The following is a 15,650-nucleotide window of genomic DNA, read 5'->3' as shown; positions in this document are numbered from 1 at the left end:
AAGTCATAAGACCACTCAGATCTGAGGATGGCATACAGGCTTTGTACTTTGAAGGAAGAAGGGCAATATGCATTTAGGTGTGAGAGAAATTGTTGGTGACTAATTTGTAGCTAATTACTTGTGTGAATTAATCGTTTATATTTAGGTTAGACAAATAAAAGTATGGTTCTATCTTGAACTACCAATCATCTTTCTCTATACAGTGATGAAATCCTCAATCAAGAACAACAAAGACTTGATTATTTTGTTCTAAGTCTTTCTTTTTTGTCATATATTATATGTTATCTTCTGCCCTATTTCTGCAGTTCATGTTGGTTCAGACAGGTACTTGTGAAATCCTTAGATTAAGGATAACACATTAACTATCTCCATCAGCAAAATTGCTCAAAACTTAGGCTTTACTACACAAAATGTATCTTCTTTCTAACCACAGTTCAAACGCTTACACTTTATTGCTCTAATATTTCTCTACCTAATATCTCTCACACAAGACCATTAAATACAATAAATCTAGAAGACGTTGCCTTCTTCCAATGAAAACCAGGTATATCACTTTTGTGAAAAGATGTAAATCTTGACTGCAAAATGTCTTTAAGTTATGGCTCCCTCCTGCCAAATGACTGTAAAGTATAAAGTTTCATGTACCTGTCTAACTTTGAGGGAAGAAAATACAAAGAGATAGGTGTTAATTTTTAATCTGAAAAGCTGTATCTTATTTTCAGATTTTATTTACTCTATCCTTCTTAATCTCTCATATCAACCTTCCTCTACTTCTCTTTATACTGTTCACACGTTTCCCAAGCTGTATCTTTCCTTGCTGAAAGTTTACTTATGTAAATGAATCTCTTTATATAATAAATACATTTAATAATATAGCAATAAATTTAATATCTATACCAAGTAAAGCCTTAACTATTCCTACTAATTAAAGGATCAATATGTTTTTCTGGAAGAAACAGAAGGAGAAGGACATTCCAGGCTTAGGGAACAATGTGAACAAAAGTATGAGGCAGGAAAATGTAAGAAATGTCCAGGAAATGGTGAGTGATCTTTTATGACTAAAGCAGGTGTACATACAGCTTGAAGATCAGTTTCAATTTACAGTATGTTTGCTAAGGCTGAGTAGTGTTTTAAAATATTTGAATTCCTTGTTAATATTTACTACATGGGAAATTTTACATGACCTTTCAGATTCTTGATTTGTCTTGAAAAACTGAGATGGAAACCATGAACTCTTTTTTTCTGCATAGTAATATAAATTAGTAATATAAATTAATTAGACTAGGCTAAATTCTATAATAAGCAGCTGCAAATTTTCACTGGCTTGACACTATATATATATATATATATATATATTAGGGTTCTCTAGAGAGACAGAACTAATAGGACACACACACACACACACATATATATACGCATATATATATACACACATATATATGTTCTATTATATATATATACACACATATATATGTTCTATTATATATATACACACACATATATATGTTCTATTATATATATGTCCCATATATATATATATATGAGTTTATTAGGTAATCACTGGGTCCCACAATAGGCCACCTGCAAGCTGAGGAGTAAGAAGAGCCAGTCCAAGTCCCAAAACTGAAGCATTTGGATGTGAGAGGGCAGGAAGTATCTAGAACAGGAGAAAGATGTAGGCTGGGAGGCTAGGCTCTTCTTGCTTCTTCATATTTTTCTGCCTGCTTTATATTCTCTGGAAGCTCATTAGATTGTGCCCACCATATTAAGGGTGGATCTACCTTCCCAGGCCACTGACTCAAATGTTCATCTCTTTTGGCAACACCCACACAGACAAATCCAGGATGAATACTTTGTATCCTTTCATCCAATCATGCTAACACTTAGCATTAACTACATATATATATATATATATATATATATATATATATATATACACACACACACACACACACACACACACACAGACACACACATTTTTAAAAATTTTCCAAAGCAAGTGTTCTGTATTAGTTCATTCTCATGCTGCTAATAAAGACATATCTGAGACTGGGTAATTTATACAGGAAAGTAGTTTAATGGACTCATGGTCCCACATGGCTGGGGAGACCTCACAATCATGGCGGAAGATGAAGGAAGAACAAAGGGACGTCTTACATGGTGGCAGGCAAGAAAGCTTGTACAGGGGAACTCCCATTTGTAAAACTATTAGATCTCATGGCACTTATTCACTGCCATGAGAACAATATGGAGGAAACTACCCCCATGATTTGATTTTTTACCTTTGGGCCTGCCCTTGATACTTGGGGATTATTACAATTTAAGGTGAGATTTGAGTGGGGACACAGCCAAACCTTATCAATTTAAACCAAGGTGTACTTCATCTGCTGCCTTTCCTGTATGGGCTCTCTACCAAATGATGTATGACAAGCACAAGCTCATTTATCTTATCATTGCATCTTCCTCTGGGACCTTGGACATCTCAATTCAGTAGAGGAAAGAAAGAGAACAGAGAATTATGCATGGGCAGGTGTTATGGTTCAGGCCTAGATAGGGTGTTTGTCAGTCCTATGAACCAGAAATCAGTCACATGGCTCACCTAATTGCAATGAAGCCTGGGAAATATGTTGTAGCTGCATATTTGGGAGGTAAAGAAATGGCTTATGAACAATTAGCCAATGCCTGCCACAAGACAGCAGGCTAGAGGTGAGTAGCCTTTACTCTTTTAATTAGAGTGTATGGTGCCTCTTTCACCACATCATGCACCTAGCATGCTAAACTCATCTCAGTCATCTGCCTGGCTGCTGTAGGCTTTTAAATGTGCAAACCTCAGGATAGAAAATGAAAAAGTTCATGTCTAGAAGAGGTAAAGAAAGTTCTTTCCATAAAGGGAAAGTATTTAGTAAACCTTGCACTTAACAGAAAGAAATTTTTTGGGGGGTGAGGGGAAGCACAATTTTCTCTTTTGGTCAATGGACCATACAGACATGTAAGAGGACAAACAATTATCTAGTTTTTAAGTCAATCTATAAATATTTAAATATTTTCTAACTTCTAGCATCTAGCATTGCTTTTGCCATACTTCTAAATAAAATTGAGTATGTGTGGCATTTTTATGGTACCATTATTTTCCTCATTGTAAGAGAACTCTGATTTATGGACTGTGATTTTGAATGATGAAGAGAGATTTAATACACAGTTTAATTGTTTGATATTTTTCTCTGTAAGCCTGTCAATTCCTTAATTGTTCAGACCAAGTTTACAAATGTCATGATACAGTTAGTATTTTTTGAAAAGCATTGCTTTTGCAGGCATAATTCTTTTAAATGTTGTATACCTAGAGCTTGAGAACATCTTTGAAATTTCAGTTGATCTTCCTTTGTGCATTTGTAAAAGTGAAATGGACATATAATAAATATTCAGATAAATCTTAGTAATAGGAAGGAACTTGGGACAATTAAATTTAATCTCACTTTGCAATGAAGTCACTGAGGCCTCAGGAGGTAAACTCCTTTGTCCAAGTACTTAGATCTATTTAAAGTTCAGGGAATTTCCAGGTTACTTTGTAGCATAGTACCTTCATTTATGTGCAAACCATCGTTAAACCATCGTTAAACTTTACTACAAACACTTTGAATTGATAATTTAGGAGATTTCATGGTGCTGTTATCAAAGAGAGGAGAGGCTTAAGGTAAGACACAGATGACATATTAGGTAATGTAGCATGGAACTACCCCTCAAGGTCAGAGATCCCAGAAGGACAGGTACCATATTTGCTGTTCTCCAGCCTCCTTGAGTGGCATCTCCAGGTGTAGGAATGAACCAGATGAACAGGGCCTGAAGTGAACCCCCAGCAAACCACAGCAGCCTTACAGTAAAGGGACCTGACCATTGAAAGAAAAACAAAGAGACAACAACAACAGCATCAACAACAAAAAAGTCCCCACAAAATCCCCACCAAGGGTCAACAGCCTCAAAGATCAAAACTAGACAAACTCATGAAGATGAAAAAGAATCAATGAAAAACGCTGAAATCTCAAAATGCCAAAATACCTCTTCTTCTCCAAATGATTGCAATGTCTCTCCAGCAAGGACGCCAAACTGGACAGAGAATGGGATGGACAAATTGATAGAAGTAGACTTCAGAGATGGATTAAAAAAACTCTGCTGAGCTAAAGGAGCATGTTCTAACCTGATGCAAAGAAGCTAAGAACCTTGAAAAAAGGTTAACCTAAAGGAGCATGTTCTAACCTAATGCAAAGAAGCTAAGAACTTTGAAAAAAGGTTAAAGGAGCTGCTAACTAGAATAACCAGTGTAGAAAAGAACATAAATGACCTGATGGAGCTGAAAAACACAGCATGAACACTTTGTGAAGCATACATAAGTATCAATAGCCAAATTGACCAAGCCATAGAAAAGATATCAGAGTTTGAAACCACCTTGCTGAAATAAGGCATGCAGACAAGATTAGAGACAAAAGAATGAAAGGGACTAAATGAAGCCTTTGAGAAATATGAGACTACATAAAAAGAACAAATGCACAATTTATTGGAGTACCTGAAGGTAACAGGGAGAATGGAAACATGCTGGAAAACACACTTCAGGATATTATCCAGAACTTCTGCAACCTAGCAAGGCAGGTCAGGTCAACATGGAAATTCAGGAAATACAGAGAAAACCACTAAGATACTCCATGAGAAGATCAACCCCAGGACACATAATTATCAGATCTCCAAGGTCAAAATGAAGGAAAAAAATGCTAAGGACAATCAGAGAGAGAAAGGCCAGATTATCTACAAAGGGAAGCCCCTCAGACTAACAGCAGACCTTTCAGCAGAAACCCTACAAGCCAGAATAAATTGGGGGCCATATTCAACATTATTAAAGAAAAGAATTTTCCACCCAGAATTTCATATTCAGCCAAACTAAGCTTCATACATGAAGGAGAAATAAAATCCTTTACAGACAAGCAAATTCTGAGGGATTTCGTCACCACCAGAACTGCCTTCAAAGAGCTCCTGAAGGAAGCACTAAATACGGAAAGGAAAAACCAGTACCAGCCATTGCAAAAACATACCAAAATATAGAGATCAATGACATTATGAAGAAACTGCGTTAACTAGTGTGCAAAATAACCAGACAGCATCATGAGGACAGAATCACATTCACACATAGCAATACTAGCCATAAATGTAAATGGGCTAAATGCCCCCATTATAAGACACAGGCTGCTAAATTGGATGAAATGCCAAGACCCACTGGCGTTCTGCATTCAAGAGACCCATCTCATGTGCAAAGACACACAAAGATCAAAATGAAGGGATACAGGGAAAATTTACAAAGCAAATGGAAAGTTAAAAAAGAAGGGGTTGCAATCCTAGTCTCTGACAAAACAGACTTTAAACCAACAAAGATTTTTTTAAAAAAGACAAAGAAGGGCATTACCTAATGGCAAAGGAACGAATTCAACAAGAAGAGCTAACTATCATAAATGTATATGCACCCAATACAGGAGCAGTAAGATTCATAAAACAAATTCTTAGATAACTACAAGGATACATAGACTCCCACACAATAATAGTGGGAGACTTTAACACCCCACTGTTAATATTAGATGGATCAATGAGGCAGAAAATTAATATGGATATTCAGGACTTCATCACAGCTCTGGATCAAGTGGACCTAATAGACATCTACAGAACTCTCTACCCCAAGTCAACAGAAAATACATTCTTCTCAGAGCTACATGGCACTTATTCTAAAATTGGCCACATAGTTGCAAGTAAAACACTCCTCAGCAAATGCAAAAGATTTGAAATTATAACAGTCTCTCAGAACACAGTTCAATCAAATTAGAATTTAGGATTAAGCAACTCACTCAAAACCACAAAATTACATGGAAATTGAACAATCTACTCTTGAATGACTCCTAGGTAAATAATGAAATTAAGGCAGAAATCAAGAAGTTATTTGAAACCAATGAGAACAAAGAGATAGTGTACCAGAATCTCTGGGACACAGCTAAAGCATGGTTAAGAGGGAAATTTATGGCACTAAATGCCCACAAGAGAAAGCTAGAAAAATCTGAAATTGACACTCTAACATCACAATTAAAAGAGCTAGAGTAGAAAGAGCAAATTAATCCAAAAGCTAGCAGAAGACAAGAAATAACTGAGATTAGAGCAGAATTGATGGAGACAGAAACAGAAAAAATTCTCCAAAAAATCAATAAATCCAGGAGATTTTTTTTTTTTTTGGAAAAAACAAAATAGATCACTAGCTAGACTAATAAAGAAGAGAGAGAAGAATTAGACACAATAAAAAATGATAAAGAGGATATCATTACTGACTTCACAGAAATACAAACTACCATCAGAGAATACTATAAATGCCTCTATGCAAATAAACTAGAAAATCTAAAACAAATCAATAAATTCCTGGGTGCATATACTCTCCCAAGACTACACTGGAAGAAGTCGAATCACTGAATATACTAATAAAAAGTTCTGAAATCTAGGCAACAATTAAAAGCCCACCAACCAAAAAAACAAAAATTCAAAAAAGAAAAAAAAAAAAGCCCAGGACCAGGTAGATTCACAGTCGAATTCTACCAGAGGTATAAAATGGAGCTGGCACCATTGCTTCTGAAACTATTACAAACAATAGAAAAGAAGGGATTCCTCCTTAACTCATTTTATGAAGCCAGCATCATCCTGACACCAAAAACTGGCAGAGACACAGCAGCAACAAAAAAACTTCAGGCCAATATCCCTGATGAACACAGATGTGAAAATCCTCAATAAAATACTAGCAAACTAAATCCAGCAGAACATCAAAAACTTATCCACCTGGGATGCAAGGCTGGTTCAAAATGCACAAATCAATAAACATAATCTATCAAATAAACAGAACCAGTGACAAATGCCACATGATTATCTCAATAGACACAGAAAAGGTCTTTGATAAAATTCAACATCCCTTCATGTTAAAAACACTCAATAAATTAGGTATTGATGGAACATATCTCAAAATAATAAGAGCTACTTATGACAAACCCACAGCCAATAACGTTGAATACGTTGAATGGGCAAAAGCTGGAAGCATTCCTTTTGAAAACTGGTACAAGACAAGGATGCCCTCTCTCACCACTCCTATTCAACACAGTATTGGAAGTTTTGGCCAGGGCAATCAGGCAAGAAAAAGAAATAAAGTGTATTCAAATAGGAAAAGAGGAAGTCAAATTGTCTTTGTTTACAGATGACATGATTCTATATATAGAAAACCCTATCACCTCAGCTCCAAAACTCCTTAAGCTGATAAGCAACTTCAGCAAAGTCTCAGGATACAAAATCAATGTGCAAAAATCACAAGCATTGCTTTACACCAAAAATAGACAGGCAGAGAGCCAAATCAAGAATAAATTCCCATTCACAATGGCCACAAAGAGAATAAGATACCTAGGAATACAGCTTACAAGGAATGTGAAGAACCTCTTCAAGAAGGACTACAAACCACTGCTCAAGGAAATAAAAGAGGACACAAACAAATTGAAAAATTTCAACCTCATGAACAGGAAGAATCAGTATCACAAAAGTTAGCAGCTGACCAAAGTAATTTATAGATTTGATGCTATTCCCATCAAACTACCATTGATATTCTTCACAGAATTTGAAAAAACTAATTTAAATTTTATGTAGATTCAAGAAGAGCTCGAGCAAAGACAATCCTAAGCAAAAAGAACAAAGCTGGAGGCATCATGCTACCAGACCTCAAACTATACTACAAGACTACAGTAATCAAAACAACATGGTACTGTACCAAAACAGACATATAGACCAATGGAACAGAACAGAGACCTTAGAAGGAACATTGCACATCTACAACCATCTGACCTCTGACAAAACTGACAAAAACAAGCAATGGGGAAGGGATCTCCTATTCAACAAATGGTGCTGGGAAAACTGGCTAGCCATATGCAGAAAGCTGAAACTGGATCCCTTCCTTACATCTTATACAAAAATTAACTCCAGATGGATTAAAGACTTAAATGTAAAACTCAAAACTATAAGAACTTTAGAAGAAAGTCCAAGCAGTACCATTTAGGACATAGGCATGGGCAAACACTTCTTGACAAAAACACCAAAAGCAATTGCAATGAAAGCCAAAATTGAAAAATGGGATATAATTAACTTTAAGAGCTTCTGCACAGCAAAAGAAACTATCACTGGAATGAACAGGCATAGAATGAGAGAATATTTTTGCAATCTGTCCATCTGACAAAGAATCTAGAAGAAACTTAAATTTACAAGAAAAAAAATCAAAAAGTAGGCAAAGGATATGAACAGACACTTCTCAAAAGAAGATATTTATGTAGCCGACAAACATATGACAAAAAGTTCAACATCACTTATTATTAGAGGAATGCAAATTAAAACCACAATGAAATACCATCTGACAGCAGTCAGACTGGCAATGATTAAGAACAGACGCTGGAGAGGCTGTGGAGAGATAGGAATGCTTTTACACTGTTGGTGGGAATGTAAATTAGTTCAACCACTGTGGAAGACAGTATAGTGATTTGTCAAGGATTTAGAACCAGAAATACCATTTGACCCAGCAATCCCATTACTGGGTATATACCAAAGAAATATGTATCATTCTACTATAAGGACTCTTGCACACGTATGTTTATTGCAGCACTATTTGCAATAGCAAAGACATAGAATTAACCGAAATGCCCATCATTGATAGACTGGTTAAAGAAAAAGTGATACATATATACTATGGAATACTATGCAGCCATAAAAAATGAGATCATGCCCTTTGCAGGGACATAGATGAAGCTGGAAGCCATCCTCCTCAGCAAACTAACACAGGAACAGAAAACTAAATACCACATGTTCTCATTCATAAGTTGGAGTTGAACAATGAGAACACATGAATAGAGGGAGGTAAACAACACACACTGGGGCCCATTGGGGAATGGGGGGTGAAGGGAAGGTACTTAGTGAACAGATCAATAGGTGCTGTAAACCACCATGATATACGTATACCTATGCAACAAACCTGCATGTTCTGGACATGTATTTCAGAACTTAAAATAAAATTTTAAAAAAAGAAAAAAAATAAGAAAAAAAAAGAAAGTCAGATAATAATAAGTGTTGGAGAGGAAGAAATTATGTATCCATACACTGCTGGAGGGATTGCAAAATGGAGTAATCATTTTGGAAAATAGTTTGGCAGTTCTTCAAATGATTAAACAGAGAGTTACCATATGACATGGCAATTTTTATCCTAGGTAAATACCCAAAAGAAGTACAAATATATGTTGAAACTAAAACCTGTACACAGATGTTTATAGAGGCATTATTCATAATATCCAAACAACTCAAATTTATATCAGTGGATGAATGGATAAATAAATGAGGGATATCCACACAACGGAGTATTATTCATCAGTATTATAAAAAGCAAGGAAGTATTGATGCATACAACAGGAATGAATCTTGAAACCACTATTCTAAGTGAATGAAGCCAGTCACAAAAAATGTATTATGATTTCAGTCATATTAAATATCTATAGCAGGAAAATCAATAGAGACAGAAAGTATATTAGAGTTTTCTTAAGGAAATGTGAGGTGGGGGAAGAGGGTGATAACCAAGTAGTACTGGGTTCTTTTTAATATGATAAAAATGTTCTAAAACTGATTGTGATGATGGTTATATAGTTCTGTAAATAAGTTAAAAACCATTGAACTATAACACTTTCAATGGGTAATTTGTATGGCATATAAATTAAATCTCAATAAAGTTGTTAGAAAATACAATAGAAACTGAAGTAAATTTACATTCATCTTCATAAAGGAGGATTCCCCTCTTGTCAGGCCTCTAGAGTAAAAGATGAGTCAGTATGCTTTCAGTTGAGCTGGGTGTGGGTTTAGCTGCAGCTTTAGGTTTAGTAAGTGTACTATGGATTCAAATGTTTTGAGGGCAGTACTGGCACTTCGTCTTCACTATGGTCTTCAATCATTGATGAGATTTCAAAGTTCTGTTTGCTCCTCATAGCTGAATAGTAAGCTCACTTTCTAAACCATGAGAGATTTCTCCTTGCTTTACTCCCACAGCCGAACTTTTGTGTTGTAGAAGAATTCTCTTTTCTCTCCAGTGCTGTCTCTCATCTTAGAAAATCTCTGTTTGCTCTTCTGCCTTGCCCTGGTCCTTTAGAAGACAGATAAAAACTCTCTCCACTCTGAAGGCAGAGATCGTCTCCGAGGGGTTTCACTCAGTTCTTCCACCTGATCTTGACTTCTGAATTAAGCATGGAGTGCCAAAGAAGAGTGTGGTTTTCTCAGCTCTTCTACTCCTCCTCCAATGTTGTGTAACTTCTGGAAGTTTCTCTCAATTTTTCCCCATCTCTATTTTCAGCACTCAGTACAGATCAGAGGGAAAGAATTGGCAGTAGCAAAGTTTTGTTCTGTGTCTAGGGCTCCAGTGGAATTTGGTGTGTCATGCCAGCCCACACACAGTCATTAGAAATTTCAGGTTGGGCTGGTTTCCCCTGCCCCCACCTTAGGAGGATTGCTCCTCCTCCTTTCATATCAGTTACAAGAAGTCTCCTTGGCCCGTCTTTCTTAGGAAGAGCTTGTCACTTTATGGATTTTAGTTTATTTAATTTGCTTTGCATTCTTTTCTCCCTAATAGATATATATATTTTTTGATCTATGATTATGTAGCTTTTCCAATGTTTTGGTTGAAAGGGTGAAATAATGAAATCTTGCAACTTCCAACATCTGAACTGGAAGTAAGAAAACTACTAGAATTTGAGAGGTGAACCAACATCTGAACTGGAAGTAAGAAAACTACTAGAATTTGAGAGGTGAAAAGTAGGTTACAGAAAGGTTTTTGAGTATATATTGAGAATTTTCTAAGTTTTAAGTCCTATACATAGTCTCTGAATGCCCAAGAAAACAAACAAGCAAGTAAATATCTAGACCCTGGATTTTCTCATCTCCAGTACTTCTCTCTCCCCAACAGATTTTCATAATTTAAGCATAATACTTATCTTCATATATCAGAGCAAGTTATACAGAGAGCTATGGCCACAGCCAAAGGAGGCTCTCAAAATTACGTGAGTCAACTCACTGAGTCCTCTACAGTTTTCTTACATCTGTTTAAGCCATACACGAATGAGTTACCTCTGCCAGGAAGTACTCAGTAAAGTGGAGATTGAGTCACCTCTCTTGGTTATTGTGGTAAAAAAATGTGCAGGCTCAATGATGAAATAAGAAACACATTATGAAAGTATTTTGTGGAGCAGGAAATTGTTTGCTACAAGGAGAAGGTGTCACATGGCCCTTTCTATACCACTCATAAAACACATAATCCAATAGACTAGAATCCTCTCGTGTGGGAGATTTCTCACATCTCATGGTTTAAAATTGATAAATAATTGTTAGGTGTTCCTCTATGAACAACAAAAGATAAAACAAGGAGCTGAAGTATCCACTTGTATCCTTGATATGGTGTATGTTCCAAGTATAGGTTGCTCAGCTTACTTCTTGGATCATTAGTAAACCAAAGTGAAAACAATCATAAGCTGTGTCCAAGGAGTCAATGTTCATTATAACTCAGTGACTAATTAATAACAATGATAATAATAAACAAGTCATATTTAGTATGTTCCAAGTACTATTTAATTCTTTATATTTAAGCTTTATTAAAAGCAAACAAAAACCAAAAAAAAAAAAATCCCCTTTGAGCTATATACTATTGTTATCTCCATTTTACAGATGAGCAAATGGAGGCAAAAGTGGTCAAGGAACTTGCTCAAGCCACAGGTAATGATTTGTTACATCTACAGCTCACAAGAAGAAAATTAAATTATGTTACTATTCAATGGCAATTTAGTCACTAGTTATACTAATTAGTACTATCATTTGACATTGTTTATTATGATGGTGCTAATGAAAATGGGTTGGATATTTTACTATTTTACCCCTAAAACAAGTCCACAATGAATCATTTACAGTATTTCCCAGTTGTGAATTTTACAATTCTTTCATGAAGCATTCACTTATAGTAAAATATATAAATATATATATATATATATATAAATGTCTTATTTATTCCATCAACTAGCACAAATTCATTAAGCATAACTACATGTGGAGTGCTCTGTAAGCCAGTCTTTTCACTGGATTCTTAATTGAATGAGACTCACTTTTCCTCACTTGTTTTCCATGCCATTTAAAAAACTATATAATAATGGCACAGTGGCTCACACCTGTAATCCCAGCACTTTGAGAGGCTGAGGTGGAGAATCACTTAAGTCAAGAGTTTGAGACCAACCTGGCCAACATGGTGAAACCCTGTCTCTACCAAAAATATAAAAAAATAGCCAGGTGTGGTGGCATGAACCTGTAATCCCAGCTACTCAGGAGCCTGAGTGACAGAGCAAGACTCAGTCTCAAAAAATAAATAAATAAAAATAATAAATAATATGACATAATTATATATAATTTTTATTCATCTGTTTCTAGGATTAAAAAAATTATATTATCAGAGCAGCTGGCCACAAAGTGAGTACATTAAATGTAAATACATTCTTCTCAGAGTATAAAAAATAGAGTTCATCTTGGATAAGAAAGCAGCTGTTTTCCAGAATTCTATGTTCCTAGAAATGAGTGAGCTACTGTATGGAATTCAAGTATGGGTTAAACTGACAAATTTCCACATGTAAGTTTTCCAATGCAAGGGAATGCATTTTTTAAAATATTAATGTTTTTCTCCTTTACATATTGATTGTATTTAACCTTATCCCTTAAACAGATAAGATTCTTAGAGCAAGAATGCTCTAAGATAATGTTAATTTGTTGTTTCTTACATTAAAAGTAAGAATTTTGCAGTAAAGCATTGTTGGCAGAGAAAGGATTTTCTAAATTCCTCCTCCATCTATGCCTCCCCAACTGCATACCTCTCAAGAGTAAGACTTGTTTGATTATCTCTTAGAATTATATACAAGGGAGTTTCAGAAAGTAAGAGAAATGAGGGCTATCTATTTTCTACCAGCCCTAAGGAATCCTGGGAAAGGAATGAGAACAAGAAGAAAGAGAGTAGATGTGAAGTTCTTATTTTGTTTCTCCTTCCTTCTTGGTGACCCTAGGGTTGATGGTAGGTAAGATGTTTACAAATATCAAGATAAGGGAAAATGAAAGGTAGAAGGCTTTTGCTGTATTCAAGCTTCACAGTAAAATGGCTTCCTGCATAGTTGAAGCCAGGTCGAACATTAAACTTAGTAATGATTTGTGTGGTTAGACAGGAAAGACTCTGATACTAGCCTTCTTGAATGGAATGAATGGGAGCAAGAAGCAGATGATAGTCTGGAAGGACAGATTGCAAGAGGCGACCTTCGGCAGAGTGAGAGACAGAAGTCAAGAAGGGGATTATCTGAATCAAAGTCAAATGGGAGTCACAGCCAGGCTTAAGTTCTGCAGGCTGGAAAAGCTGAAGTAAAGCCTACTCAGCTAAGGAGGACTATGTGTCCCTGGTTAAGACAAGAGAGATCAAAACACAATTCACAGCAGACACTGACTTGTTGAAGTAAATGTCAGGCAAGCCAGAGCCATTTAGAACCCAGAAGATCCAGAGGACACAATGAAGACCTGAGGACCCCTCCCTGTCAATGTCAAAAGTTTACATAAGTCTCTTGCTCCCATATCAAAATTTTGACTTAAGATAGAGCAGGGTTGGGGAAGGAGGTATGAAGAAAACCATTTAAATTAACTAATGAGACTGAGTTTGCCAATAGGACTAAAAATTAGATAGTTTTGTTTATCTCTTGTTTACCAACACATGAGGAAGACAATATCCATTTTTGGCCAAAGAAAAATGCAAAAGCAGTTCTGCATATCTGAGTGGTATTGTGTGTAAATTATGTCTTCAGTATATTAGTTTAGGGAGATGTATGACATGACTCTAAATTTAAATCTACTGCTACACAACATTTGTGTTCTTTATCCATACATAAAATAAAATAATAATTACTAATAATAACACATGGCTATCATCACTTTTTTAAAGTATGTTCCCAAATTAATTACATGTTATTTTCATTTATTCTTCACAATAAGCTGGTTAGGGTAGTCTTATTATTTCCATCTTTACAGATGGAAAAAAAAAAACCCCACAGAGAATGGTTATATCATTTGTGAAAGATTGTAGAGCCAGGATTTCAACCCAGGCATTCTGACTCCAAAGCTTTCTTTTTAAATCACTGGCTATGAGACTCAATGATTTTATTACACTGTTCACTTTTATCTACATTTGTGGGCAATGTGTTGCTTGGCACCAAGTAGAGAAACGTCTGGATAAATAGAACGATTTTTTACTGAGTTGCTAATGTCCACATTCTAACATGGCAAATAGATTTTGGGTTGTTTCTACATGACATTAAAGGAATATTGCACTTACCTGGACTAAACGAGCTAGAAATTCCTCTGCTGGAATTCCAGTGGCTTTGTTGCCCTGTTTACTCATTGCATGTTTTAACTGAGGACATTCATTTAAGTTATGAAATGGAGACTCTTAATATAATGATTAACTTTGGGTAGCCTGTCTTTTTGTTGTTCCACTTACCATTGCATTTTCTTTCTCATTTTCTCCATTCTTTCAACTCATTCATTTTGATTTCTGTTCTCTCCATGTTTATGTTATCCTTTTCAAATTATTTAATTAGTTTCTTCTGGTGAGGGCTATTTTTCTTCATTAATGCTCTGCCCTGTTCTGTCAATGTTATAAGCAAAACTATGACATAAAGAATATTAAAATAAGAGATGGAGATTCCAAAAAGTAATTTGATGTTGGCTAAATCATTTCATTTTTCTAGGACTCAGTTTCCTTACCAGAAAACAAAGAGATTAAACTAGAACATTTCTAAAATTTACTCCATATTAAGAATTCTTGATTAGGCTTGTTGAGCTTGCTATTTACATTTAACATAGAACATAATTACTTTAGGCTGTGTCTACATGATGCCAAATATTAAACTGATTTAATAAAAAACATTTAGCCCATCATCCAGATGTTTTGTTTTCAAAACACCAAACATCTGGAAAACCCGGATCTTGGACTGATTTGACCTGACATTTTAAGCACCACTGTGTAGGACCAGCCAATGAATATATTAATTGAATTGATTGTATCTAGTTTCCAGTAAGCATTTCGATATGTAAATCAGGTAATTATATACAATATCTGTGTTTGATTTGCAAATATTTTCTCACTTCTCAAGAGTTGATTGAAATTTGAATAAAATAGAAGCTTGGTGAACCTACTTTACACAAAGGTTCATCTTGTTGAATGATCCTATGAATATCCTATCTTGATCTTGAAGATAAGACAGCCCTTTTTACAGGAGCTTTGATTTGGATTTTGGAATCCTTGGAAGAATAATTCCAATGCTACTGTAATTCTATTTGTTATCCCATAATTCATAGTGTTCATCTTCCATATACGTTCATATCCACCCTTATTCCTTAGAGGCACAGTTTGTTCATTTCCCTTGATCATTCCTTAGTGGTGATGAAGCACATTTGGTCACCATCCTTCTTATAAAAATAACTGAAGTACTTAAAGATGCTCCCCTTCAGGA

The 15,650-nt window shown here is 35.5% G+C and overlaps 1 long non-coding RNA gene across 1 annotated transcript in view; it reads right to left on the bottom strand.

Annotated features, from left to right (window-relative positions):
* LOC105725138 (uncharacterized) overlaps positions 1 to 14,518 on the bottom strand; it is a 34,754-nt gene extending 20,236 nt beyond the window's left edge. Inside the window, exon 1 of the long non-coding RNA XR_001109218.2 lies at positions 14,471 to 14,518. This is a non-coding gene — a long non-coding RNA (uncharacterized LOC105725138). The remainder of the gene's footprint in view (positions 1 to 14,470) is intronic.
* Between the last annotated feature and the right edge of the window lie 1,132 nt (positions 14,519 to 15,650).

Source organism: Aotus nancymaae, unplaced genomic scaffold, assembly GCF_030222135.1.
Source record: "Aotus nancymaae isolate 86718 unplaced genomic scaffold, 86718_ANA_hifiasm-v0.15.2.pri h1tg000008l, whole genome shotgun sequence".
NCBI lineage: Eukaryota > Metazoa > Chordata > Mammalia > Primates > Aotidae > Aotus > Aotus nancymaae.
Note: the sequence above shows the minus strand (reverse complement) of the source record. Positions and strands in the feature narration are given on the sequence as shown.